This window comes from Haematobia irritans, chromosome 1, assembly GCF_050003625.1.
Source record: "Haematobia irritans isolate KBUSLIRL chromosome 1, ASM5000362v1, whole genome shotgun sequence".
Lineage (NCBI taxonomy): Eukaryota > Metazoa > Arthropoda > Insecta > Diptera > Muscidae > Haematobia > Haematobia irritans.
In genome coordinates this window covers 40,302,313-40,317,273 of record NC_134397.1, presented here as the reverse complement: position 1 = coordinate 40,317,273, position 14,961 = coordinate 40,302,313, and the positions used below count along the sequence as shown (strand labels likewise).

The 14,961-nt window shown below is 27.9% G+C and overlaps 2 long non-coding RNA genes across 3 annotated transcripts in view; both read right to left on the bottom strand.

The window, feature by feature from the left end:
* Positions 1–14,961, bottom strand: part of LOC142220679 (uncharacterized) — a 116,538-nt gene that overhangs the window by 51,327 nt on the left and 50,250 nt on the right. For both annotated transcript variants that reach the window (XR_012717907.1, XR_012717906.1), the window contains exon 2: positions 2,402–2,575. This is a non-coding gene — a long non-coding RNA (uncharacterized LOC142220679). The remainder of the gene's footprint in view (positions 1–2,401; positions 2,576–14,961) is intronic.
* Positions 10,973–11,597, bottom strand: LOC142238287 (uncharacterized). Its single transcript, XR_012722691.1, has 3 exons — positions 11,410–11,597; positions 11,136–11,355; positions 10,973–11,057 (listed from the first exon to the last, which is right to left on the bottom strand). It is a non-coding gene; the product is annotated as an uncharacterized LOC142238287 (long non-coding RNA).

Genomic DNA, 14,961 nt, shown 5'->3' with positions numbered 1-14,961 from the left:
GCTATGTTTCAAGTAAAAAAGTCTTTAAAATAAAGTGTTGAAAAACATGTCCTATACTCGTAACAGGTTGGCTGATAAGTCCCCGGTCTAACAAAGAAAAACAACATTTTTTTGACAAAATTCGTTTTTATTATTCAACATAGTTCCCTTCAAGAGCGATACAACGATTATAACGACCTTCCAATTTTTTGATCCCATTTGGTAGTACTCCTTCGGTTTTGCCTCAAAATAGGCCTCAGTTTCGGCGATCAACTCTTCATTGCAGCCAAATTTTTTCCCTGCGAGCATCCTTTTGAGGTCTGAGAAAAAGAAGAAGTCGCTAGGGGCTAGATCTGGAGAATACGGTGGTTGGGGAAGCAATTCGAAGACCAATTCAAGAATTTTTGACATCGTTCTCAATGACTTGTGGCACGGTGCGTTGTCTTGGTGGAACAACACTTTTTTCTTCTTCATATGGCCGCGATTTCGACCTTCGACCCCCAAAAACAACAACGTGTTGATGATTCTGAGCGGTGTTTGCAGCTGTTAACTCGTAATACAACCGAGTTTTTCCGTCGATATGTAACAATGGATGAAACATGGCTCCATCACTACACTCCTGAGTCCAATCGACAGTCGGCTGAGTGGACAGCGACCGGTGAAACGTCTCCGAAGCGTAGAAAGACTCAAAAGTCCGCTGGCAAAGTAATGGCCTCTGTTTTTTGGGATGCGCATGGAATAATTTTTATCGATTATCTTGAGAAGAGAAAAACCATCAACAGTGACTATTATATGGCGTTATTGGAGCGTTTGAAGGTCGAAATCGCGGCAAAACGGCCCCATATGAAGAAGAAAAAAGTGTTGTTCTACCAAGACAACGCACCGTGCCACAAGTCATAGAGAACGATGGCAAAAATTCATGAATTGGGCTTCGAATTGCTTCCCCACGATGGAAAAAATTCATGAATTGGGCTCCGAATTGCTTCCCCACCCACCGTATTCTCCAGATCTGACCCCCAGCGACTTTTTCTTGTTCTCAGACCTCAAAAGGATGCTCGCAGGGAAAAAATTTGGCTGCAATGAAGAGGTGATCGCCGAAACTGAGGCCTATTTTGAGGCAAAACCGAATGAGTGCTACCAAAATGGTATCAAAAAATTGGAAGGTCTTTATATCGCTCTTGAAGGGAACTATGTTGAATAATAAAAACGAATTTTGACAAAAAAAATGTGTTTTTCTTTGTTAGACCGGGGACTTATCATTCAACCTGTTACCATAATATTCCATAGAGGCATATTTAAATAAATAATCTAAATAATAAACTATAATCAATTTAAACAAATAATCTTCAAAATAACTGATATCTTTGAACTTACGATAAAAAAAATATAGGCTAAAACATACTTTGGGTTATGTGTCTTAATTTTAATTTTATAGAGCTTAAGCTCCCTAACTATGTATTGATTTTAAAGAAGCGGCATCCTGGTTTCGGAATTAATAAAAAAATTCCTTAAGGGAATGTCAAAATCTTTGGATCCAAGAGAACTTTAGTTGAGTGTAAGATATAGTCAGAGATGGTCCAAGTAGCAATTTGTTGGGTTTTCTACTGTCAAAAAGTTGTAAACGTCGAAAACGTCATATACCTGTATAAAAGGTAAAAAACGTAATAAATGTCAAAAACGCCTACAGGACCCTTAGATTTGATTAAAAAAACTATTTTTAGTATCCTAAGCCATGAAAAAGTCATATTGAAGTATTTTAGATTTTTTATAATAATATTTTGAAATTTTTATTAAAACGAAATTAGCACGATTCGCTGGCATAAACATTTGAATGCAACTCGTTTTCATTGTTGTGGCACAGATTTAGGTACAACGTGTGGGCAGGCAAAATACCAACCACGCATATTTATTTTTTTTAATAATCATTCTCAAATCAAGTAAGACATAAATGGTTCTAATAACGTACTGTACAAAACAATATATTTTTGACAAAAACTAAGTATTTTACGAAGGTTAGCATTTTCTTTTTTATAATGAAAAGTCATTCATAAATACAAAAATTAAAAAAAAAGTACGAAATAAACGGTTCTAAAAAAGCATTCAATAGAAATTCGTATATTGTCAAAAACTAAGTATTTTACGAAGGTTTACGACGTTTTTGACGTATGGTAAAATACGTCGTAAATGTATGTCAAATACCTTACAGTTTACGACAGACCATCTCTGGATATAGTATTAACAAAACTATTCACACTGGTGAAGATGATTTCGTTATATCAAAGAAATGTGTAATTAAAATTGGACCAAGGAAATAAAATATAAAAGATTTAAATTAGGATGCGATATATTAATAAGGCCATGTCAAATTATAACCGATTGCTTTTTTATACATATTTTATTCAGTATTCTACTTTCTACTTACCATATAGGGCAATATCAATAATTATTAGGAACTCTTTGACAGCAATTCACTCAAGACACTCAGTTTAAAATAACGCTAAGGATGTCATAAATATTGTCCTTTCATATTCTCTTTAAGACGAGAAATATCTATGAATCCAATACGTTACACTTTGCTTTTGTGATGTACAGTTTACTAAAATATTTAAAAGAAAAATGAGATTATGATATGAAATGCCAAAGACTTTCGGAATATCAAAAAAATAGATAACTACGAGTGTAGTTCGAAAAGTTTGAGAAATATAAGAAATTGAAGAACAAAATTAAACATCATACTAAAAGCTACGATAATTGTGAGTTAATTCATAAACATATTTATCAATCTATAGTAATAAGACTTAAAATCTGAAAAATAATTATATTTTATATTTTTTTTATGGTATAATATTTATGAATTTAATTACATCGAATTGAGTTAAATTAAATGAAGAAAATTATTAAAAAACAAGTAAGGAAAGTCGGGCGGGGCCGACTATATTATACCCTGCACCACTTTGTAGATCTAAATTTTCGATACCATATCACATCCGTCAAATGTGTTGGGGGCTATATATAAAGGTTTGTCCCAAATACATACATTTAAATATCACTCGATCTGGACAGAATTTGATAGACTTCTACAAAATCTATAGACTCAAAATTTAAGTCGGCTAATGCACTAGGGTGGAACACAATGTTAGTAAAAAAAAATATGGGAAACATTTAAATCTGAAGCAATTTTGAGGAAACTTCGCAAAAGTTTATTTATGATTTATCGCTCGATATATATGTATTAGAAGTTTAGGAAAATTAGAGTCATTTTTACAACTTTGCGAATAAGCAGTGGCGATTTTACAAGAAAAATGTTGGTATTTTGACCATTTTTGTCGAAATCAGAAAAACATATATATGGGAGCTAAATCTAAATCTGAACCGATTTCAACCAAATTTGGCACGCATAGCTACAATGCTAATTCTACTCCCTGTGCAAAATTTCAACTAAATCGGAGTTAAAAATTGGCCTCTGTGGTCATATGAGTGTAAATCGGGCGAAAGATATATATGGGAGATATATCTAAATCTGAACCGATTTCAACCAAATTTGGCACGCATAGCTACAATGCTAATTCTACTCCCAGTGCAAAATTTCAACTAAATCGGAGTTAAAAATTGGCCTCTGTGGTCATATGAGTGTAAATCGGGCGAAAGCTATATATGGGAGCTATATCTAAATCTGAACCGATTTCAACCAAATTTGGCACGCATAGCTACAATGCAAATTATACTCCCTGTTTAAAATTTCAACTAAATCGGAATAAAAAATTGGCCTCTGTGGTCATTTGAGTGTAAATCGGGCGAAAGCTATATATGGGAGCTATATCTAAATCCGAACCGAGTTGGCTGATATTTTGCAAGTTTTTCGAGACTCATAAAATTTTCGGATGTACGAAATTTGAGGAAGATCGGTTGATATACACGCCAATTATGACCAGATCGGTGAAAAATATATATGGCAGCTATATCTAAATCTGAACCGATTTATTCCAAAATCAATAGGGATCGTCTTTGAGCCGAAACAGGACCCTATACCAAATTTTAGGACAATCGGACTAAAACTGCGAGCTGCACTTTGCACACAAAAATACATCAACAGACAGACAGACGGACAGACGGACAGTCAGACAGACAGACAGACAGACGGACGGACATCGCTAAATCGACTCAGAATTTAATTCTAAGACGATCGGTATACTAAACGATGGGTCTCAGACTTTTCCTTCTTGGCGTTACATACAAATGCACAAACTTATTATACCCTGTACCACAGTAGTGGTGAAGGGTATAAATATATGGGAAACATTTAAATCTGAAGCAATATTAAGGAAACTTCGCAAAAGTTTATTTATGATTTATCGCTCGATATATATGTATTAGAAGTTTAGGAAAATTAGAGTCATTTTTACAACTTTTCGACTAAGCAGTGGCGATTTAACAAGGAAAATGTTGGTATTTTGACCATTTTTGTCGAAATCAGAAAAACATATATATGGGAGCTATATCTAAATCTGAACCGATTTCAATCAAATTTGGCACACATGACTATATTACTAATTTTACTCCTAGTGAAAAATTTCAACCAAATTGGGCCAAAACTCTGGCTTCTGGGGCCATATAAGTCCATATCGGGCGAAAAATATATATGGAAGCTATATCTAAATCTGAATCGATTTCAACCAAATTTGGCACGCATAGCTACAATGCTAAATCTACTCCCTGTGCAAAATTTCAACCTAATTGGGCCAAAACTCTGGTTTGTAGGACCATATTAGTCCATATCGGGCGAAAGATATATATTTGAGCTATATCTAAATCTGAACCGATTTCAATCAAATTTTGCACACTTGACTATACTACTAATTGTACTCCTAGTGCAAAATTTCAACTAAATTCGGCCAAAAATCTGGCTTCTGGGGCCATATAAGTCCATATCGGGCGAAAGATATATATGGGAGCTATATCTAAATCTGAACCGATTTCAATCTGACCTACATTATTGCGACCTAGACTTTGATCACAAAAATGTGTTCACAGACAGACGGACGGACGGACAGAGGGACATGGTTATATCGACTCAGGGACCCACCCTGAGTATTATTGCCAAAGACACCATGTGTCTATCTCGTCTCCTTCTGGGTGTTACAAACATATGCACTAACTTATAATATATATAATTATATTATAATAAAAAAACTAAATTAAATTCAAAAATAAAAATTTTAAGTATTTTTAAAATAAATTTTTATTATTACATAAATTTTTTTTTAAACTAACTTTAATTTAGCTGCATTATCGATTAATCAATCATGGAGAATTCAAATTTGGCACACATGACTATATTACTAAATGTACTCCTAGTGCAAAATTTCAACCAAATTGGGCCAAAACTCTGGCTTCTGGGGCCATATAAGTCCATATCGGGCGAAAAATATATATGGAAGCTATATCTAAATCTGAACCGATTTCAATCAAATTTTGCACAGATGACTATACTGCCAATTGTACTCCTTGTGCAAAATTTTAAGCTAATCGGGATAAAACTCTGGCTTCTGGGTCCATATAAGTGCATATCGGGCAAAAGATATATATGGGAGCTATTTCTAAATCTGAATCGATTTCAACCAAATTTGGCACGCACAGCTACAATGCTAAATCTACTCCCTGTGCAAAATTTCAACCTAATTGGGCCAAAACTCTGGTTTGTAGGACCATATTAGTTCATATCGGACGAAAGATATATATGGGAGCTATATCTAAATCTGAACCGATTTCAATCAAATTTTGCACACTTGACTATGCTACTAATTGTACTCCTAGTGAAAAATTTCAAACAAATTCGGCGAAAAATCTGGCTTCTGGGGCCATATAAGTCTATATCGGGCGAAAGATATATATGGGAGCTATATCTAAATCTGAACCGATTTCAATCAAATTTTGCACACTTGACTATACGACCAAGTATTATGTTTGTACAAAATTTCAAGCACATCGGTATAAAACTCTGGCTGCTGGGTCCATATTAGTGCATATCGGGCGAAAGATATATATGGGAGCTATATCTAAATCTGAACCGATTTCTTCCAAAATCAATAGGGTTCTATTCTGACCCAAATTAGGAACATGTGCCAAATTTGAAGGCGATTAGACTTAAATTGCGACCTAGACTTTGATCACAAAAATGTGTTCACAGACAGACGGACCGACGGACGAACAGACGGACATGGTTATATCGACTCAGGGACCCACCCTGAGCATTATTGCCAAAGACACCATGTGTCTATCTCGCCTCCTTCTGGGTGTTACAAACATATGCACTAACTTATAATACCCTGTTCCACAGTGTGGCGCAGGGTATAAAAAAAAACTAAATTAAATTCAAAAATAAAAATTTTAAGTATTTTTAAAATAAATTTTTACTATTACATAATTTTTTTTTTTAACTAACTTTAATTAAGCTGCATTATCGATTAATCAATCGTGGAGAATTTTTAGGTAATTATAATTGATTCTTTGATGAAAATAATAAATCTATCGCTATTTATATTTATTGTCATTAGGAAATTTGTTGGTTATTTAATTGATTTAATTAATTGATGTGCTTCACTTCTGTTTTGATTAAAAATTTTGTTGAATAAAAAAAATATTTTGGATATTTTATATTAAATTTAAAAATCTTAAATTTTTTTATATTTTTTTTTGCTGTTTTATTAAATTAAATTAAGTTAAATTAAAACAAAAATTATTACATGTATTATATTAAATTAAATTAATTAAAGAAAACAGCTAAGATGTTGTATATAGAAAATCCAATCAAATTTGAATTGAAATTGCTTCAATGATGGATTAAATAAAAAAAAATAAATAAATTGTTATTATTAAATTTTAATAAAATTTTCTATGGAGTATCATGTTGACAAAATTTTCCATAAAAATAAAATGTTGACAAAATTTTCTATAGAAATAAAATTTTGACAAAATTTTTTGATAGAAATAAAATTTTGATAAAATTTTTTTATAGAAATAAAATTTTGACAAAAGTTTCTATAGAAATAAAATTTTGACATAATTTTCTTATAGAAATAAAATTTTGACAAAATTTTCTATAGAAATAAAATTTTGATAAAATTTTCTATAGAAATAAAATTTTTACAAAATTTTCTATAGAAATAAATTTTTGACAAAATTTTCTATAGAAATAAAATTTTTACGAAATTTTCTATAGAAATAATTTTTAATTTACTTTAACTAAACTGAATGTATTAAAATTAATTAAGGAAAGTAGAAAATTCAATAAAAAATGTATCAAATAATTTAGTGAAGTTAATCGCTTTATTAATGTAATATTTTAAAATTTAATTGAAAAAAAAAATAAAACATTCATGTCTGTTCTGGGTCACACCGCATTGTGCACCACACTATACACTTTGTACACACCACACACAAAGTTAGTTGTTCTGAGTCACACGTGTGAACACTTTTTTCGGACTTTTAATCGAAAAATGTGACAGCTGATTTTTTCTGCAAGCCATATTATTTGCAGACAGAAATTATAAACAAAACATATTTTGCCGGTATAAACATAAAAAATTAAAAGTAAGTGCGTAACTCAAAGCCATAAAATGCCTGCCGGATTTTTGTTAGCAGTGAATAATGTAAGGACAAGATCAATTTATCAAGAAAAAGGAGACAATTGCGTGATGCTTCAAATCTGTTTTGATTTGTTTTTTTCTATCCCTCCTCAATGTTACTCATGAACAAACGATCGCCGTGTCGTTTTCGTTTTTGTTTTTGACGGCGGAGAAGTTTTTATTTTGGTTTTGGTCAAACAGTTTTTAACATCCATACATTAAAGGAAATTTAATTATAGTGGGCATAATTAACTATTCTGTTAAGGTTTTTCTCATTTGTATTGCTTAAATATTTACAATAATATTGCAAACAAATTTTCTATCGTGGCGGCCTCCATGTGCAGAAAGATATTGGCGGCGTGTTTTTTTTTAATTTGCTCAGTGATTTGTGCACCAAGAACACTTTGCAGAATTGAAGATGCCATATTTTTCATGCAATAAATTTGGTAAAATTCACTTTTCTTAGCCCATTGATTTTGTAAAAGTTATAATTTAATTACCTTATATTTTCAAAAAGACCTTTGATTTGTTTAGGAAAGCGGATAGTATTCACAAAAATCAAAGATAATTTTGCTTAAAACTTATTTGTGTTAACTTTTAAAAATTGTGGCAACATTATACTTTCGAACACACTGAAAACCAGCTGATTAAAACAACCCCAAAATTTATACACCAATCAGAGGAAATTTCGGTTCAAATTTTAGATGGATTTTTAAAATCGTGGTTTCTGACATATATAAGTGACTTTCCCAATAAAATTTGCAAATATTTATAAAAAAAATATTAAAGTTTCAGAATCTGTTATTTATTTGTTATAAAAACTTCTAACTTTGCATACGATGGCTGTACACTAAGCCTACACAAAAGAAATGTTCGTGTACATTTTTCAGGTCTATGACGGTGTATAGTGTTGGCCAGAACACCTTTTAAGTGTGACACCATACGTAACTTGTACATGTGTGTACCAGAACAGACACGATTAATTCATGGGTGTAGAATCCTATTGCAATAAATATATCTTAGAAAAAATATACAGTGTTCTTCAATTTAACATTTCACCAAGCTAACCTCGTATATTTTAGTGTTGAATATATAAACTATTTAATATGCGTTTTTATTTCTTTTTTTTTCCTCCGTCTTTTTGAAAGAATTATCTCGGTAATATTCTAATACCTCAAACAGAATTTACCTCCTCAAACATTCTTATGCCTATACGCTCTATAATGCTGGTGTTATTCGATACCGGAGGAGCTTATATTTGCCAAGTGTTTGTTTTGGATTGCAATAAGGGCTTGTTTTGTGTTTTCCGAATATGTCGAAAGATTTTTATGTGTAATTCACTAAAATCCTCTTAAGTCGAGACAAGAATAACTGAACTATATGATTATCAAATGTGTGCGAAAAATCACTGTTTGATTGTAACGAATATATGCACATTAATGGGGGTAAAAGTGAAAGCTCATAACGGTATGGTAAATATTGACAACATTTTCTATAGAAATTAAATTTTGACAAAATTTTCTATAGAAATTAAATTTTGACAAAATTTTCTATAGAAATAAAATTTTGACAAAATTTTTTGATAGAAATAATATTTTGATAAAATTTTCTATAGAAATAAAATGTTGACAACATTTTTTGATAGAAATAAAATTTTGATAAAATTTTCTATAGAAATAAGATTTTTGACAAAATTTTCTATAAAAATAAAATTTTGACAAAATTTTCTATAGAAATAAAATTTTAACAAAATGTTTTATAGAAATAAAATTTTTACAAAATTTTCTATAGAAATAATATTTTGACAAAATTTTCTATAGAAATAAAATTTTGACAAAATGTTCTATAGAAATAAAATTTTGACAAAATTTGTTGATAGAAATAAAATGTTGATAAAATTTTCTATAGAAATAAGATTTTGACAAAATTTTCTATAGAAATTAATTTTGACAAAATTTTCTATAGAAATAAAATTTTGACAAAATAAAATTTTGACAAAATTTTCTATAGAAATAACATTTTGACCAAATTTTCTACAGAAATAAAATTTTGATAAAATCATCTATAGAAATAGGGTTTTGATAAAATTTTCTATAGAAATAAGATTTGGCAAACATTTTTTATAGAAATAAAATTTTGACAATATTTTCTATAGAAATAAAATTTTGACAAATTTTTCTATAGAAATAAAGTTTTAACAAAATGTTCTATAGAAATAAAATTTTGACAAAATTTTCTATAGAACTAAACTTTTGACCAAATTTTCTACAGAAATAAAATTTTGTTGTTTTTTTTTGATTTCAGCTTAAAACCATACATTGACTAAACTACAAGTGTAGCTTAACCAACAGAGGAAAAGAATGTTTGTCAAATTTATTTGGGCAAAGCCCTACAGACTACAAGATGGTTGGATGGACGCACGTTTCGCAATTACAACATTCCTCATCAGCATCCTCTACTTGCAGCAAAACTATCAACCAATTATCAGAATAAATTCAGGCAGTTCATAAAACCCAACAATAAACCACACTTGAACCTTCCGAAAAAAGGCTTTACATTGATAGCCGGCTTATGCCGAAATAAATTCGTACAAACATCTCTCTTTTCCTTTGCCACCATCAAAACTTTGATAAAATTTTCTATAGAAATAAGATTTCGATAAAATTTTCTACAGAAATAAAATTTTGACAAAATTTTCTATAGAACTAAAATTTTGATAAAATTTTCCATAGAAATAAAATTTTGTCAAAATTTTCTATACCCGAGTAAAAATCGAGAGATCTAATTTGATACGATTAGATATGACTAGATCCGAAAAATGGTAAGATCTAATCATATCTAATTACTATTGAATTAGATCTGATCAGATCTCAATATTGGCCTAGATCTAATGTCTTAGAAATAATTATATCTATTCTTACATATACCCGTGTAAAAATTGGTGGATCTGGCCAGATATTATTAGATCTCCTGCCATATCTGATTAGATATGATAGTATATGTAGGCAGATCTGAACAGATCCGAAAAATGGTAATATCTGATCAGATCTAATTCCTTTAGAATTAGATCTGACCAGATCTCAAATTTGGCCCACATCTAATTATATCTAATTTGATATAATTAGATGTTAATATATCTAATTATATATAATTTTATCTACAAATTTCCAAAATTAGTGAAATTACAGTAATTTATAAAAAAGATTTATTTTATGGTTTTATAATGAAAAGAGTATTTAATATTATAAGTTGGATCAAACATATGTACATTAATATATGTCTAGGTATAAACGTCTAAGAATTAAAAAACAAACAACAAAAACAAAATATATATACATAGCCACGAAGGGTTCTGGCATTCAAATTTCCCAAGGCGTTAGTACATTGCTCTCTGCAAATAGTTCTTTAAATGAGTCTCGCAATTCCTTTATTTGGCTACTCGGAATGAAAACTCTGAAAAATATAAAATTTACAGAAGAATTATCAGTCTATTTAGAGATACATATATTTGCAAATAATACATATACTTACCAAAATGTGCTTCTCGTACCCAATAATTTAAACCAGCGCTATGAATAATTGCACGGGAATGTATCCGGTTCACAATGCATATCATCTCCAAATTTGTATTCTTTTTGATATTGGATAATACTTCCTTCTGTCGCAACTTCGGATATGGCCTGGTCACAAATCTTTACGTTGCTCCGCTGTCTTCTTTTAATCTTTTCCTGACTACCACAAATTCATCCTCCTAAAACAGAGAAAATATTCATAATTAAAACTAGGAACAAAACAAAAAACTTACCTTATCACAGCTTCTCATACTCCTTTATCTTCCTCGAAAAATGAGAAGACATTCGATTTTTATATGAAATAAATATATGAAACTCGAATTATCAAATATTTGATATAATTTTCTTTTTCAAATTTAATAACAACAGGCGTTGCTAATGGTGATAGTTATGGGGTGACATTTTTGAAAACAAAAAGACAGTTGTGTCTGAAAGTTAAGCATTTTATGAAGACACTTCAAAATTATTTTTAAAAGGGTTTCTTGAAACTGTCACAACATACCAAGATTGTTTGGTGATGTTCACCACTTGTTTTGATGTGCGACCAAACATACGTGCTTGTAACCAAGTATATCACGTTAGTATTCTCGTAACAAACACATTATTTTTACACACAAACATATACAAATATTTTTTATCCGTGTTACACAACTGGTTCATGATTTAATGCGATATATATAATAAGATATGGAGCTATATATAGTATATATAATTAGATATGATGTCATATATGAAGATATATAATTAGATCTTACCAGATATGACTGATATAAATAGATATAACAACACATATAATGAGATCTTGAATCAGATCTAGTCATATATAACACTATACATAACATATCTCCGTAGATCTATTTATATCTACAACCATATCTGAGCAGATATAATTATATATACTTTGATATTATTAGACATGATTAGATCTCTCAATTTTTACACGGGTAGTTGGATATGATGTAATATCTCGTCATATATGGAATTATATATAATTATATCTTATTTTGTCTCATCATATCTGGGTAAATCTGCTTAGATCTAAAGGGGCCAATTTTGAGATCTAATCATATCTAATTAGATCCCCCAATTTTTACACGGGTAGAAATAAAATTTTGATAAAATTTTCTATAAAAATAAAATTTTGATAAAATTTCCTATAGAAATAAGATTTTGACAAAATTTTCTATAGAAATGAAATTTTGACCAAATTTTCTACAGAAATAAAATTTTGATAAAATTTTTCTATAGAAATAAGATTTTGATAAAATTTTCTATAGAAATAAGATTTTGACAAAATTTTCTATAGAAATAAAATTTTGATAAAATTTTCCATAGAAATAAAATTTTGACAAAATTTTCGATGGAAAAAAATTTTTACAAATTGTCTATAAAATTTTGTCAAAATTTTCTATATATAGAAAATTTTGACAAAATTTTATGTCTATGGAAAATTTTATCAAAATTTTAGTTCTATAGAAAATTTTGTCAAAATTTTATTTCTGTAGAAAATTTTATCATTTTAACATTTTATTTTATAGAAAATTTTATCAATTTTTTTTCTATAGACAATTTGTAAAAATTTTTTTCCATCGAAAATTTTGTCAAAATTTTATTTCTATAGAAATAAAATTTTGATAAAATTTTCTATAAAAATAAAATTTTGATAAAATTTCCTATAGAAATAAGATTTTGACAAAATTTTCTATAGAAATGAAATTTTGACCAAATTTTCTACAGAAATAAAATTTTGATAAAATTTTTCTATAGAAATAAGATTTTGATAAAATTTTCTATAGAAATAAGATTTTGACAAAATTTTCTATAGAAATAAAATTTTGATAAAATTTTCCATAGAAATAAAATTTTGACAAAATTTTCGATGGAAAAAAATTTTTACAAATTGTCTATAGAAAAAAAATTGATAAAATTTTCTATAAAATAAAATGTTAAAATGATAAAATTTTCTACAGAAATAAAATTTTGAAAAAATTTTCTATAGAACTAAAATTTTGATAAAATTTTCCATAGAAATAAAATTTTGACAAAATTTTCTATACCCGAGTAAAAATCGAGAGATCTAATTTGATACGATTAGATATGACTAGATCCGAAAAATGATAAGATCTAATCATATCTAATTACTATTGAATTAGATCTGATCAGATCTCAATATTGGCCTAGATCTAATGTCTTAGAAATAATTATATCTATGCCTACATATAGTTGGATATGATGTAATATCTCGTCATATATGGAATTATATATAATTATATCTTATTTTGTCTCATCATATCTGGGTAAATCTGCTTAGATCTAAAGGGGCCAATTTTGAGATCTAATCATATCTAATTAGATCCCCCAATTTTTACACGGGTAGAAATAAAATTTTGATAAAATTTTCTATAAAAATAAAATTTTGATAAAATTTTCTATAGAAATAAGATTTTGACAAAATTTTCTATAGAAATGAAATTTTGACCAAATTTTCTACAGAAATAAAATTTTGATAAAATTTTTCTATAGAAATAAGATTTTGATAAAATTTTCTATAGAAATAAGATTTTGACAAAATTTTCTATAGAAATAAAATTTTGACAAAATTTTCTATAGAACTAAAATTTTGATAAAATTTTCCATAGAAATAAAATTTTGACAAAATTTTCGATGGAAAAAAATTTTTACAAATTGTCTATAGAAAAAAAATTGATAAAATTTTCTATAAAATAAAATGTTGACAAAATTTTTGATAGAAATAAAATTTTGACAAAATTTTCTATAGAAATAAAATTTTGACGAAATCTTCTATAGTAATAAAGTTTTAACAAAATTTTCTATAGAAATAAAAATGTGACACAATTTTCTATAGAAATCAAATTTTGACAAAATTTTCTATAGGAATAAAATTTTGACAAAATTTTCTATAGAAATAAAATTTTGATAAAATTTTCTATAGAAATAATATTTTGATAAAATTTTCTATAGGAATAAATTTTGACAAAATTTTCTATAGGAATAAATTTTGAAAAAATTTTCTATAGAAATAAAATTTTGACAAAATTTTCTATAGAAATAAAATTTTGACAAAATTTTCTATAGAAATAAAATTTTGACAAAATTTTCTATAGAAATAAAATTTTGACAAAATTTTCTATAGAAATAAAATTTGACAAAATTTTTCTATAGAAATAAAATTTTGACAAAATTTTCTATAGAAATAAAATTTTGACAAAATTTTCTATAGAAATAAAATTTTGACAAAATTTTCTATAGAAATAAAATTTTGACAAAATTTTCTATAGAAATAAAATTTTGACCAAATTTTCTACAGAAATAAAATTTTGACAAAATTTTCTATAGAAATAAAATTTTGACAAAATTTGCTATAGAAACAAAATTTTGAAAAAAAATTCTATAGAAATCAAATTTTGACACAATTTTCTATAGAAATAAAATTTTGACACAATTTTCTATAGAAATCAAATTTTGACAAAATTTTCTATAGAAATAAAATTTTGACAAAATTTTCTATAGAAATAAAATTTTGATAAAATTTTCTATAGAAATAAGATTTTGATAAAATTTTCTATAGGAATAAATTTTGACAAAATTTTCTATAGAAATAAAATTTTGACAAAATTTTCTATAGAAATAAAATTTTGACACAATTTTCTATAGAAATAAAATTTTGACAAAATTTTCTATAGGAATAAAATTTTGACAAAATTTTCTATAGAAATAAAATTTTGATAAAATTGTCTATAGAAATAAGATTTTGACAAAATTTT